The sequence below is a fragment of the Pantherophis guttatus genome, chromosome 1 (assembly GCF_059756535.1).
Source record: "Pantherophis guttatus breed Tessera chromosome 1, ASM5975653v1, whole genome shotgun sequence".
Taxonomy (NCBI): domain Eukaryota; kingdom Metazoa; phylum Chordata; class Lepidosauria; order Squamata; family Colubridae; genus Pantherophis; species Pantherophis guttatus.
The window spans coordinates 170772571-170787830 of NC_142063.1; the positions used below are offsets into that span (position 1 = coordinate 170772571).

The window sequence follows — 15260 nt, forward strand, 5'->3', positions numbered from 1 at the left end:
ACCTGTCAGAAATGACTTTTCAGCCCTCTGAGTAGTCCCTATACACATAGCCATGGCCACCCGGTCACATGACCAGCTAGCCACGCCCACCCAGTCACATGGCCTCCAAGCCACGCCCACACAATAAGCCACGCCCACAATGGTGTCCTTACCAATGTTAAAATCTGTTCACCTTACCCTATACACATAGCGATGGCCACCCGGTCACATGACCAGCTAGCCACGCCTACCCAGTCACATGACCAGCTAGCCACGCCCACAATGTCCCTCTTTACCAATGTTAAAATCTGGTCACCTTATGATAAGGTTATGGAGAATCCTTCAGATTGGGGCTTCAAATATTCAGAAATTTGTTAGAAATAAAAGTCAGTGTTGCCAAAAACTGAGATGGGAACCAAATATGAAGATTACTGCGAGAACATTTTTTACAATCTGGTTAAAACACCATGTGAAGAATGAAGCATGGCCCAAGTTAGGTGCCTTTCATGGATCAGAACTGAAATGGCAAAGGCCTTTTCAGGGACTGACTTGACATTCAGAAACAGTACTGCAAATTAAAAAAAAAATGTGGTTGGTGTACCTGAGTTATGAAGGTTGTGAAGTGGATTGTGTAGGCCAGAATTGCTAATGTTTTTTGTAGTGAGGAGACACATTTTTTCTTGTTTTTTGACAGGTTGCCCACCCATGATACAGGGTTCTTTTTCTTGGGAGGAGCTGTTGTTAAATTTTTCTTTAATTTTGTCTCTATCAAGGATTTTTATTCATTTGGTCACTTTTACTAAAATTGCAAAATAGCCATTATAAGGATGCTTAATTCTGAGGAATTGACTGAAAAGAAGGTGACAGAGACAAAAATGGAATTCTTCACTAAGAGGAACATGAATAAAATGCAGAGATACAAAATAGAGAATATGTGGCTTAGGGCAAATTCATTGGAAAGGATATTGGGGTTGTAATCAATTGCAAATTGAATGTGAATTGGTATATGAAGTAGCTATTAAAGAGGCAAATATAATTTTGAACAGCATCAAGGGAGATTTATTTTCCTTATCATAGATAAGTAGATTTTCCATAGCATAACAAAGATGGTTCTACTCTTTTTTGGGTTGATCAGATCATACCCTCCCTCTGCTCAGTTTTGACCATCACATTTTAGGAAAGATTCAGACTAATTGGAATGGATTCCAAGAAAGGCAAAAAAATAATCAGGAGATTAGAAACTCGATCCTAGGACAGAGAGAATGAAACAGAGGTGGAAATTGGGAAAGAATAGAGGTAATCTTATATCACTCTTCAAATAGCTGAACCTCAGCACTCAGATCAAGAGCTGGTCTTTATCACCCCAGAATACAGGATACAGACCAATGGTCTTAAATTACAGGAAGGCAGGCTCTGTTGGAAAGTTTAGAACTTATCCACAGTAAGAACCAGAGGAATTGTTCCTAGGGAGTCAGTGCCCCCCCCCCCTTTGCTTGAGGTGTCAAAAAGAAAACCCAACCATCAGATGCTCTATTTTGCAATCCTGCACAGGATCTGAGAGTTGGACTTAGTGGGCTACGTTGCTCCTCCAGCTCTATGATTCATTTAAATAATAATATGTGTAATATATTTCCTCTACTCCATCTTAACATTGCATCTTAGATATGTAATTCTTACAACCCTTTGCACATTAAGAACACATACCAAATCCCCCTGTTTACTCCCAGACCTCAGGGAACTGCATAATTATGAGTAATAGCTGCACAGTGAAAGGGCAAGCCTATCATTATCCATATAAATATCAGCGCAAGAAGGTTAAACACCATCTCAGCTACCATAGTTTTGTAAATCATTGCTCCCAAATAAATTCATTTTTATAAAAGATATTATTCATTGGCATTTGTGCTATTTTCCTTCGCAATCCTCCAGCATACTTACAGTGGTTAAAGCAAGCATGAAGACACCACTTTCTTTATTCTATTTTCTCTCTTTTCTTCTATTTTCTTGCCCCCATTTCTTAAGGATGGACCAAGAAAAGAAAAGCTACCCATGAGTTTCTTTTTTAAAAATGATTATTCCTTTCGAAGTTTTCTAAAGAGGATCAAGGAGGGGAAAATCTGAATTGTTATGGCTCTTGCATTTGTCTCTTGTCAATGTGTCCATTTATGGAATTTAAAATGCTTATGTCCACTCATATGGACCAACGTATGTAACATATGAACTAAGATATGTAGAGGACAACTTTTTTCTTACCTGATTAGTATAAAATCCCTACTTTAATGAAGATTCTGCCCATTATTTTGGGGATCCTGAAGATTCTGCCTAAGGCAGATCATTAAAATGTGCCTTCCTGTTTTCTCATCTGTGTTTTCATGCTGAAAGTCTGGGAACTCTTTTTCTTTTATTTCCAGGGGATTTGGTAAAATCCTAAGGAAAGCTCCTGGGCACTTTTCATCAAAAAAATGGCTAAGCTGTCTCCTCCTGTTTTTTTTCCCCCTCAATCTTTTTTTTTTTTAAATGCCTGCCACTGTTATCCAATGGAGATAGAAACTCTTTTACAACATAAAGTAGAAGAAAAAAATAAAGATGCCTTTTTTTTCTCTTCCTGTTTTCTATTACTGCAGGACATCACATAGAATTTAAGGTAGATGACCTCAATTCCACTCAAGAAAGAAGGTCAAGGCCACCCAATGCAATCAGTATTATTTAGGAGGTGACTGGATTGTTTGTTTTCCTGTCCTTGTTCTTAGTTGTTGCAAAGCTAATCCTGCTCTCCAACATGTTTACTAATTGCAAAAGAAATATTGTACCATTAAACTGAATGAGCCTTTTTGCCCAATCTTGCTGACTTAGTGTTCTTCTACCTGCCAGTTCACTCACTTTCTTATGCTGGCAGTACACGTTTCAGTTCCTGTAGGAGGTTGGGAAATTGCCTCTTTGGTCCCATTTCCCGCCTTTCTATTTTTTCCGCTTTCTGAGAAAAAAGATAAAAATCTATGTGGCACCATTAGGAATGGGGCTGGTCAGGAACAGGGAGCTACATCCAACTCCCCCCTCCCCAATGTAGTCACTATTTCATTTGTATGGCCTTGGAGAGATGGAGTGGTAGCTGAAGAATTTCAGGGATATGATCGGATGCCTAAAGAAGTTAGCCCAAAATCATCCCAAAACTGACAGGCAGTCACTGAGACACTTGCAAATTCTTCACATCTATTCCACACCACAAGCTCCCTTCTAGGCATTATTGCTTGACATATTTGACCTTCTAGCCTTTGACAACTTCAAAAGGGAAAAGTTAAGAACCTTCTCAGTCAAGGACACCCTTTCAGTAAGAATCAGATAAGCTTGATAGACCATGCTGAGTCAGCTAATGCTTATGGCCATAGACCAAAGAAAGAAAGAAGCATTGCCCTGTACAGCCACAAAGTATCTGTGCTTAGTTTTTTCTTTCTATCTACTGCCTATTGGATTGGGAAAAAATGGAACTGGAACCTATTCCAACATGTAACCAACCAACCAACCAACTAAATGTCTGTAAGTGTTGATTCAAAACTATGGGTCTTGGTCATACAGACACAAACAATACACATGTATGTGCATTTATGCACACAGACACTTATGCACACACACAAATACTTGATGTTATTTAAATTTTCAATGGTATATGAAAAAGATAAACTACACAGATAGTGAAGGAGAGATTTTTCTTTCATACATTGTGAATTTCAGCTGCCCACATTACTTTTTTAATATAAAATGCTATCTTTAACATAAGATAATATTTTAGAAATTATGAGTAAAACAAAAATAAAAAAACACACAATAATGATAATGAAAGCAATTTATTATTTATGTATATATGCACACAAAGAGAGACTATATATAATGTTTATGGGTATAGATATATTATATAGATATATATGTGAATGCTCACTGATGAGGGACACATTATTTTCAATGGTTCTTATAATATATCATTGCGGTGTGGGCTATTCTAATATCAACGCTGCCATAATTGTTTTGTACAGGCAGCATATATTTCAAATTATAAACCTTGTTGCCACATAACAGAAAGTCTTTGTCCTATTTTTATTTGTAGGGAGTTGGGTCATAAGAGTGGATGGGGAAATTCAGGGATAGAGATTTTGCAATTTATATAATTAAAACAAACTGTTCCGCATAGGAGGAATTCCAAGGATTTGGCTTTTGAAGAACTGGAAGTCTACTTATCTGAGGCACTGTTCCTCCCTGCTATTCATCCAGAACAAAAACACTGGACGGATTTCAGAGAAGCCACAACTGCATGGAAAAATAATGTATTACAGTAAAAATGCAAGGCAGCTTCTGCAGAAACTAAAATTGGAGCTCTCCAACCTTTCTCAAATTCTGCGGCCCAGTTTTCTGAGGTAGATTTCTAACCTTTCTCAGACACTTCCAAATTCTTTGCCCATACACACAGTAACAGACCTGATTATTTTCTCTCTCTTCCCTTTCCCCCCTGCTTTGTTTCCTAAACTCATGATGTGTCACATAGTCAATCATTAACTTGAAACTTTTTGGTTTCCAAAACTAAATGGCATTTTCTATTGAGCACATTCCACTGGGCAGATGTCTCTTGCAAGGTCCTTACAATATTCTTATATAGTCCCAATTCCTTTATTTTGTATCCTCTATGACAACGTTAATGATGCATAAAATCCTCTGCTTGATCCACCTACTTCACTTTGATTCAAGACAGCAAATATTTTACATATTCATGCTATCTAGTCAGGAATTAGGCATAAATAGGATGGTCTTACAGTAGCTCAAGATCAATATCCAGCGTCACCATCCCATCTTTCCAATGCTTGGAAGGATGGGATGGGATAGGAATTTAGGTAGAAGTGTGCACATGAAATTATTCTTTGTATAAAAAGCAGGAGTGATTTAAATAAATAAATAAATAATTTTATTTCTATACCGCCCTTCTCCTGAAGGACTCAGGGCAGTGTACAGCCTATTAAAAGCACAAAGAGAGACATCAATTAAAAATAATTAAAATTATTAAATAATTTCGGCTCAGATTTAAAACCCCAAAAATTTAAAACACCCAATTTAAAATCATTACATCGATACTTTTGTCCAAATCCCAATGAACCTTCTGAACCTGAAGGCTTTGTTAGTTATTCTGATATTTGGAGAAGCAAATTGGGCTGTGGGAGTGAGTATTGGAACAATTGGCTACTGCCACCTGGCCCTGGCCACTCAAACTGATGAACTGCTGAAGCTGCACAATATTTTCATGAATCTCTGAAGATGGGTATTTTTTTTAATATACAGCCTATTTTCAGCAGTTCATGAAAACATTGTGAGGCTTCAGTGGTTTGTCAGCTCAAGGAAGGAGAACTCTATCTGCCATTTTTAATAACAGGCAGCCCATTCATAAGTCAAGTCCTGATTTACACACAAATTTGAGTTAAAGACAGAGTTAGGAATGGATCTTGTTCTTAACCCAGAGACTGCCTGTAATATGATATATATCATCATCTGCCCCTCTGGATTCTATGTAGGACAAGAGGGACAAAGTTTGTACAAAAGAATTAATAAATACTAGTTTGACATCAGAACTCAAAACGAAGACAAATTACAGCAGAGCATATTAATCTCCCAAAATAATCTATTAAAGATCTCAAAGAAGCTCTTCTAGAACAAAAGACCTAGCACCAGCACTCTTGAGTGAGAACCTGCTGAACTGCCACACCTCAGAATGTTTCAGGCAGTTTCGGAAAGTCCCAACAAACCCAGTTTTTCAACACAATTGTTAATTGATAAGGTACTAGTAATCTATTTCATATGTCACTTCCGTCTGGATAACTACCATGTTTTCTCCCATCTAATCCCAGATTAAATGCTGCATCAGTTTAGCCACTCCATGGATCTAACAAAGTGAGCTGTAGTTTGCAAAAACTTTTTGAAATTGTCCTATCAGACTTTTTCCGAGTGTGGGATACTGAAAACTAACAAAGATCTCCTCCTACAATATCTTCATCTGGGCAGCTCTTCAAATAGGAGACGCCTTCAAATGAAGGATTAGCTTTTATAAAAGAGAAGACCAAGCAGTTCTAGAATAAACATAAACTATGGGAATACTTAACTTTGTAACTTAGTGCTAAGAAGTCAACTTCTAACCACTAATTCAAGACTTTTTTTTTCAATTTCCTGATGTAAATTGCCCTAGTTTTATTCCATTATTGAAAATTAATTCCAGTTTCAAAACAAAACAAAACAAAACAAAAATAGTGTGACCCTGGAAAGGTCTATCAGATATCAGAGCAGTCGGCTTCTGTCTGCATGACTCATTTTGTGAACATGGCCTAAGCTGCCTGGTGAAAGCTCATTAATGCATCAGCTCCTTGCATAATCAACCCAAACCTTTTACATATATAAATAAATCCAAGCCATAGAAGAAGATGGAATGCTCTTCAGTTTTACAGCAAATTAGGTTTAATGGACAATAAGTGGCAAGATTTTAAAAAGAGGGAAAAAGTGAATCAGTTGATCAATATTTAATCAAGAGCTCTTTATTTTTTCATAAAGGAGGGCTTTTTAAAAAGCCTGATTTAAAATCAGTGACTCGGCTGGATTTTGCAATTCCACAGGGTTAGTGCCTATATAACAAAGCTAAAAAACCTTTAAATGTAGATTAGCAGCAGGATAGAGAAAAGGCCACAGTAACAGATCAAAGAGAGTGAAGGGTGCAATGATGGAAAGAGGGGGGAGAGGGGGGGAGAAACAGAAGAGCTGCAGTGCCCATGGCAAAGTATTCCTGTAAAGAGTTTGGTGAGTAAGCAACATACTTAAGATAATTCCTTTTGATTTGCTAAGGAGGCATAAGCTATAATCAAGTAAAGGTTTAGTAAGCAAGAAGCAAGGCTATTTTCAGATTTAAAATCTAATTCATTTTTGCTGTTTTCAGAGATTTCTGTACAACCCAAAAGGGCATTTTGCATTATCATTACAGATCACCCCACATCAACAACTTGATTATGGCCTCAGACAACAGCAAAAAAAGTTAGTTAACCCCACAGAATTTCAGCCAGTAATTTTGCTTTTTCTGTGCTTCCCAAATCAATAACTTGCTGTTATTTTCTAATGCTATTAAGATGTTGGGGCTGGAGAAAGACATCTAATTATATATTATAACTTTAGGGAAAAGAGCTAAGCTATTGTCCCTGGTACACATAGAATTAAATTTCCCAAATTTACTCTCTCTAAATCAATGACAGTTCTGAAACAACATCCATTCCAATGTTTCTTATACAACATAGCTTCTGGGATTTTCAGGGCCATGGTCATATTCAAGAAAAATAATCTCGAAAGATGTTCTTGACATTCTGGACTTCTTACAGTTTAGTATACGGTTGCTTATATAGCCACTTCCCATTTGCCTCTTAGACGGTCAGAATGTTTAAAAGACCAAACAAGACACCTGAGAACCTGAACTGTTCCTTTTCCAATTTGCCATCTTACTCCCACACTCAAGCTTTCAATTCATATCCACTCAGACCAGAGCAAATAGGAATCCAGAAGGGCAGGGTGCCAAAGATGGCAGAGGAAAGTGCTCCAGAAGAAGAGAAGTAGAAAGAAGACCATATGTTTCCTCCCCACACAGCTCCTCTGCTGCCAGCTTTACTGCTTTTGTCCTGATTTGGTAGAAGTACTAGATGGCTGTTCCAGTCTACTGATGCATAAAACAAAGGAGAGGTTAATGCCCAAACCATCTGAGGTGGTGCAGCTTCCCAGCATCCCCCAAATGCTGTGTGGTGAGAAGCCAATTCGTTCACTAACAACTCAGATCCTGCTCCAGGGAAACAATTGTGTTTATAGCTGGAACTCTGGAAATGTGGAGTTGGCAGCTTCTCAGTGGCTGGTATTTCAACTTCATCATCTCGACTCCCACCTCTGGGATTTTCCCTTCTTCCACTAAGTTGTCTTGCTACCATCTTTTACCCCCTGCAAATATTTTGAAAGGCAGCTTGACCACTCTCCCAACCCAGTGCCCAGTCTGGGCCTTGTAACATTTATTTTCTCATGAAAAGAACCGGTAGTGAAGAAAGAACAAAAGTGGGTGTGTGTGGCACCTAGAGACCAATATTTTTCAATCTCATTCAGCTAAGTGATGGCTATGGTGATTGACAATGTGGAAAAATAGAGCTCAACAGTAGGGGCCCTCACATTACAGCGTAAAGCTAATGCAAAAGATGAGGGCTAAGCTAGGGGTTATGCGGAATATCCAGTGGGTGATGGGATATTAGCTGTACGTTCTTATGGAAAACAGCAGCATGAAATGGCTGCAAGTCTTTTCATTTAGACCTGTCCCAGCCTCCAAACTGTTCAGTTTCTCCAAGCCTCTCATACTTTCAAGAACAAGAGGGGGTATCACATAAGGACTGGATTCAATTGAGAGCTATTCAAATCAATGTTCTGTTTTTTGTGTTTGTGTGAATGAATCTTTACAGATAGAGTAAGCTCCCTGCTGTGCAAGTTATTCCTCAAAATCTTGAAGGATGAAAAGATATGACTGCAATTATAGGACTAAATTCAAAGTTTAACCTCCTGGATTTTTGTTAGTCTTCCAGTTACAGCCCTTAACTTCTCACCTGAATCTGTTTGGAACTGAAAGCCCCTTAGAATGCTTTCTTTGTATTTGTGGTTAACCAGGGGATTCAGTCAAGGATACAACACCTGAAAGGGAGGCATGCAAAGGAGAACTAGTGGGCAGTCTATATTTCAAGAAGATGTCATTGCATAAGCTCCCTGGTTGATTATAAATAATTCAGAAAGACTCTATCCAAGAAATAGCAAAGCCTTTTGGTTTCTTCCCCTGTCCAGTCCCCATCTCAAATTCTGTTTGGGTCCAGCAAAAGAAGCCAGAAGAGCTACAGGTGCATCCTCTAGGGTTCTGAGGAGAAGGAAAATCTTAGCAGCTCTTGGGGAATAAGGCTACTGCCTTCTTAAAACCTCAGTTGCACCAGAATAGTCAGTTCTTTAGAATGGAATGGAACGGAACGGAACAGAATATAATTCTTTATTGGCCAAGTGTGATTAAACACACAAGGAATTTGTCTCCAGTACATATACTCTTAGTGTACAAAAAAGTGATAGGTTATAGATCATAAATCATAGTTACAATCATTAATCATAAGATACAAACAACAAGTGATAAATCGTAAGATACCAATAGAGGAAGATAGTAAGAAAGATAAGAAGATGGGAAAGATGAGAAGATGAGAAAGATGTCCCCTTTGTGGGGCAGAACTCCATTCGTTCATAAATAATGTTTAAATATGCATATTATTTTAATATGCGTACTAAGAAATGTGAGCTTGGGATGCAAGTACAAGTTGTACAAGTTAATAGGTGCAGAGGGCCAACTGACTTGGCTCAATGGCTTGCCTTATCTGTCATTCAACAGTGGTACCAAGTTATTTGATACACAGCAGAAAAAATATTACAATACACCCTGTAGAAAAATATCACCACTGTCAAGTTGGGATGTATTGCAAGTTTCCTTTATTACCTTATGCTGGTATTGTATCTAGCCACAGAAAAGAAATACTGGCTAAATATAACGAAATAAAAAGGTATTTATATTTTACTGCTTACTAGGTGTTAAATCAATGCTAAAAGGTTTTTCAGATGCTTTTTGTTTCACTGATTCAAGAATACTTGATCTGACTACTCTTTACCAATCTGAAACCCTTGAGATTTTCAGATTATCAGATTAACAGAGTTGGAAGGGACCTTATAGGTCATCTAGTCCAACCCCTCCACCACCACCCACCACCACTCAAGGAGATGTTTGGACCTACAATTTTAATTAGCCCAAGCCAGCATGGGTAAGAGGAGAGGCTGGAGATTTAAGACAAAGTATCTAGAGGATCTCGGGGCAGTAAATCAAAGTTTGAATAGAACTACTATAGATAATATTTTATGGGAATCTACTCTCTTTAAAGCTCTAAGCAATAAACTAACTAGACCCAGTTGGCCCTCCAAGTTCCTCTAGCCAGAGAGTGTATTATACCTGCTTCAACCAGGTCTCTTTCCATTGTCTTGGATAATTCCCATCAACTCCATTGATGGAAATCATTGACCACACTAATGCAGAATAGTGGTCATGGTCCAACACATCTAGAAGTCATGATATTTGGGAAGTATGCTATGTAACACATAGAAGAAGGAACAAACATACAGAGATAATTCCATCTTTCACTATCCTGCAAGCCTGTTTTCACCATTTTCAGAAGGAAATACTATAGAATGAGAGCTTGTGGCCCTCAGTCTCTCAGGCCACACAGTTAACCAAATGAATGACAGCCTCCATATCCAGGGAGTGGAATGTTAACTTTTAAATGAGTTGGATGTAACTCAAAGATCCTATGCTACACCCCTTCATAGGAAGCTGGCATCCCAACATATCATGGAGACATTTTAGCTAGGCTTCAAAATACTTTTCCTTCTTCCATTCAATGGAGGAAGAATTTTCATGTCTTACTCAAAGGTGATGTTGAAAGAAACACCCACCAAAATACAGTCTGTAATATTGGGTCATAAGCATGATATTGCTGTGGTTGTGGTAATCTAAAACAGACGAACAACTCAGAAACACCGCTTCTTATGATAACCTGTTCCATGTGCGTCCTTCAGTTAGATTAAACACCAAAGACACTTTCCCTTTGAAGTCCTTAAATCATATTTGACCATTCTCCTTATTGCAAAGACACCAGTAGAACAAAAAAATATCTTTCAGGTCTCCAACACTTATGGAATTTGAAGATGAGAATTGTGCACCAGAACAGTAGCAATTTCTCCCCCCCACCTTGCTTTTTTTTTTAAAAAAAAAATCTGATTCTTTGAGCCAGGGTTTGAATACTTAAGCAGAAATTTAAATATCTTGCAGCATTTGAAAACCATGCATGACAGCAGGACATAATAAGCTTTCTGGACTGAATGGACTAAAGATTCCCTCAGTTAAGACTTTCCAACAAAGTTTCCCTTTTCACCTCTAGTGGCTATTTCACTAAAAAAATCCATGTGTACTCACTTCTATCATAAAACTGCTGTAGAAGATTTGATTCTTTAAAATCTCAAAATATTGTGATCTACCTGAATGCATTTTAATGTGGCACAGACAGCAACAATGAATTAATTAATTTGTCATCCATTGTCTTCAGCTAGATTTTTTTTACTTAACTTTTATAAAGCTGTGTAATATATTTAAATACAAGAATGTTGACCATACAACATTATATAGGCCTATAAACCTATACAAACATTTTCAGCTATTGCAGTTTCTCTGTATTATATTTGAAATCATGTCTAGTGGAAAACATGGTTTGGCATCAAAATAGCAATAGCACTTAGACTTATATACCACTTCACAGTGCTAAGTGGTTTACAGAATCAGCATATTATCTCCAACAATCTGGGTCTCCATTTTGCTGACTTCAGACAGATGGAAGGCTGAGTCAACCTTGAGCCAGTGAGGATCGAACCCCTGGCAGTCAGCAGAATTAGCCTTCAATACTGCATTCTAACAACTGTGCCACCAGGGCTCTGATGAGCTGAACATAACCTCAGAAGATCAGCTAGAGCCTCAGCAACGTAAACAATTTTGCCAAGAGATTCCAAGAAATAGACTTTTAATGATATTGATGTGCATCATGTTGGGGAGGAAAACTATCTAGATGGGCAGTCCTAAAAAGGAGATGTCTTAGTGTTATTCTTCAAAAGTTTGCAAACTCATTAACAGTTCTTGATGAGTTCCAATAAATGGACAAGTTAAATTGTTCACATTCCTGATGAACAGTTTTTCAGGTGTGAAAAACTGAAAAACAGTTCAATTCCTAAATGTGTGAGGAACTTAGTAGAAACTGTCAAAAGTTTAATTACAATATGCATCTTACCTTGCACTGAATTTATGTAATTCTTGAACAGGATTTCTGACGTCAATTCTGTTTCCAGTTTCTCCAACTGTCAACTATATGGTGCAAAAAAGTTATACTTCATCTGCTTGCAAGAGGGCAACACCATCTCTAATAAACTTTATCTTATTTGGGATGACTGCCGGGTGGGCAAATCACTACAAATCCAATTTTACAAACAAACAAACAAACATCTATGGTGAGAGGCAACTCACAAAGGCCTGGAATGAAAATTCCAGGTTATGTTGCCTTGTCTGGTTTCTAAAAGAGAGAGGGAGGGAGGGAGAGAGAAATTATATTTCTGCTCACTCTCATGCTATTACCTTTATAGTGTATCGAATCTTCCATTTTATGTGAATTGCCACAGCGCTAGTGTTTTTAACGGCCTACACTCTCATCAACTTATGAAAGATTTACAGCTCTATCTAAACAGGAGTCATCAATTTCAGTTCCCAGCAAATCAATGCTAAGGCAGTGGAGTGGGGGAAACACTTTGCAATCTGTTGAGCTGGTTTATGCAATAAATTCACACAAGTAAACTTCTATTTCTTGACCTGTTTGTGTGGATTTAGAACTAGTAAAAGATGACAAACAAAAAAATAATTCACAGATTCAATCCCTGTATTTATTACTTCCTAGTCCTTGTGCAATTCCTCAAAGGCCACTTGTCTAGTTTATTTTAATACACTCCACTGGACATTTTTTTGAGGTGGAAGGGAGAGATTGTGGTTGTAGCTAGAAGGTACTTATCTGGTTGCAAAGTGCTGCACACTGTAAGGATTAACTTTTCCATTCATCAGTGGAAAGTAAGTAGTGGCTGATTATTCTGCCCCACTTTCTCTGTTCATCTTCCTATTCTCAAGCCTTCCTCTAAGCTATATCAAGCAAGAGACATTCATGCTTCCCTCACTGGAGTAAAGAAGATACATCAAAGGAAAGATAGTTAAACACCAATGTGTTACATTTCACTATTTGTGGCAGGCTTCTGCAAAGATAGATAGATGATAGATAGATAGATAGATAGATAGATAGATAGATAGATAGATAGATAGATAGATAGAGATAGATGTATAATATAGGTGTGTGTAATACAAGGAATACAAAGATCGTCCCAGAGAGTAACCACCGTAACTCTTTTCTCCTAAAATAGACAAGCCTAGAGCTCATGGGGATGCGAGTTAAGTTTCCTGGATTTCTAGCCCACCATTAGCACCAGGCAAAGAAGAAACACTCGGCATTTGATTGCGGTGGACTGGAAAATAGCTTGTCCATTTAGACTCTGCAGGATTCTCTATAAATAAACCTAGAAAGTTCACATTAGTTATTCATCACCAAGAAAACAACAGTGTAGACACTCTGGAGTTTAAAAGATTTGTAACAACATTCTAACCTTCTACTTATTACTTCATATCAAAGAAGAAGTCTAAACATGATGGCCCAATGGTCTTAAGAAGAATGTCTATCTGGAATCCCGCTGAGCCTTCCTTACAGATGCTCATCTACATTTTAACATATGTGCACAAAGTAGCAATTGGGATGTTTCCAGCAGCAGTTATTCCTACAGTGTAGTGCTTAGATGTTGCTCACGAGACTAAGAAAACACAACTGTAGTGGGCCATTGGTGCAGTCGTTATGTGCAGTAATCCTTAAACTACAGAGACATGTGAGTTATGATATGACACAGCTGGTTTTAAAATAAAGTTGATAGTATAAGATGAAATTCCATGAAATCAATTTCTTGCTACTGAGGTACATCTCCTCTGGCGAATTGCCTTGATTGCTCCAACCCTGCATCCAGCATGCTTTCATATGTCATATAAAATGTGTGCTTCCTAGCCTGTAAAATAGTAATCATAAAAGAAATTGCAAATACATTTACGGATGTCTTTGATTTATTATCTAAACTCTTTACTATACTTACTCATTAGGTCTAAAGCATATATGACAATTTAGCTATATTGAAATAAATTTTTGTAGCATTAGAAAGAATTCTACAGCCTATTAGAAGTGCCATGGAAACAAGGGAATAGAAAGGATGGGAGTACAAACGAAAATAGGTACTGGGTTTCCTAAAAAATGTTAGGTGATCATTTTAAGCCTACCCACATGACTAAAGATGAGATTATTTCTTAGTACTTTGATTTTATGCACCTTTGATATTTTTAAAATTCCTTTTTAGAGACATCAATCATTTGCTTAATTCCCTTCTTTGATCTTGACCTCAGTTCAGAAGAAGAGCACCATCCTGTTCAAATGGGTTTTTGAAGTAGTTAAATGATGGCTTTGCTGCTGTGGCTAATAGTTCTAAGCCCCTGGCTTCTTAGGTCGGCCGTCTCTGCAGAAGGGTTATGAAGCTGACCTGCAAAAGGACATGGCAGTGGTGAAAAATGTTTCTGCCCTTTCCTGTATTTTTATGATGTATATTAAAAGCTGAAAAATGCTTCTGCTCTTTCCTGCATCTTCAAGATATATTAAAAGGAGCTTAAAAGTGGTTCATATTAGTAGATTAATGAGGCTGGGGGGGGAGGGGCAAGATTCCAGGTTTTTCAGAAATATAAGAGCCTGATTTATTTGGTTTGGGAAAACTACTCTAGAGATCCTTCAATGGTTGCCATTGGAAAAGAAAGCACATCTTTTCGTCTTTGGGAAATCAATAGTGAAACTTTTGCCTTGGGCTGCAGAGGGTAGCAAATTGTTAGAGGTGGGTGCCTTTGAGTATATGATTTATTTTTATGGTCAGAAAAGGGAAGAGCTGCATTTTGCCTGGAGTGTCAGAATAACTCAACTGATCATGAGTGTTGGATATACTGTACTATGCATCCTGACCGAGGTGTCAGTATGGATCATTTACTGCTCTGCCTTTGGCTGCATAGTCACTTGGGCTGCTGCTGAAAATTACTGCAGCAGCAGGGATGAGGAAAACATGGCCCTCGGATGATGTTAATTCTAGTTCCCAGTATCCCTCATCACTGGCCAGGCTTCAGAGAGTTAAGGTTTAATTTATATACAGTTGGGGGATGAGGGTCGGGGGAAATCATCCATTTCCCAACCATGAACTAAATATTTCACTTTTCATGGTATAGCAAAGTGCCATAAATTATACAAATACTAGTGCCCATTAGGTCTGTATAATATTGCATATGTAAAGCTGTAGGGAAGTAGGCAAGTCCTCATTCCACATTCCAACAACGGCCACCTATGCCTCAGTTTCAATCAACATTCAAGCTGCGTAAAGCAAGTGGGCTTTACCCCCAACCCTTTCCTTCTGCTAAATAAAATAAGTTTTCATTTCTTCTAAACCAAGGAAGAAGCTGGGAA

The 15260-nt window shown here is 37.9% G+C and overlaps 1 long non-coding RNA gene across 1 annotated transcript in view; it reads right to left on the minus strand.

The window, feature by feature from the left end:
* Positions 1-12000, minus strand: part of LOC148116626 (uncharacterized) — a 51360-nt gene extending 39360 nt beyond the window's left edge. Inside the window, exon 1 of the long non-coding RNA XR_015733697.1 lies at positions 11925-12000. This is a non-coding gene — a long non-coding RNA (uncharacterized LOC148116626). The remainder of the gene's footprint in view (positions 1-11924) is intronic.
* Between the last annotated feature and the right edge of the window lie 3260 nt (positions 12001-15260).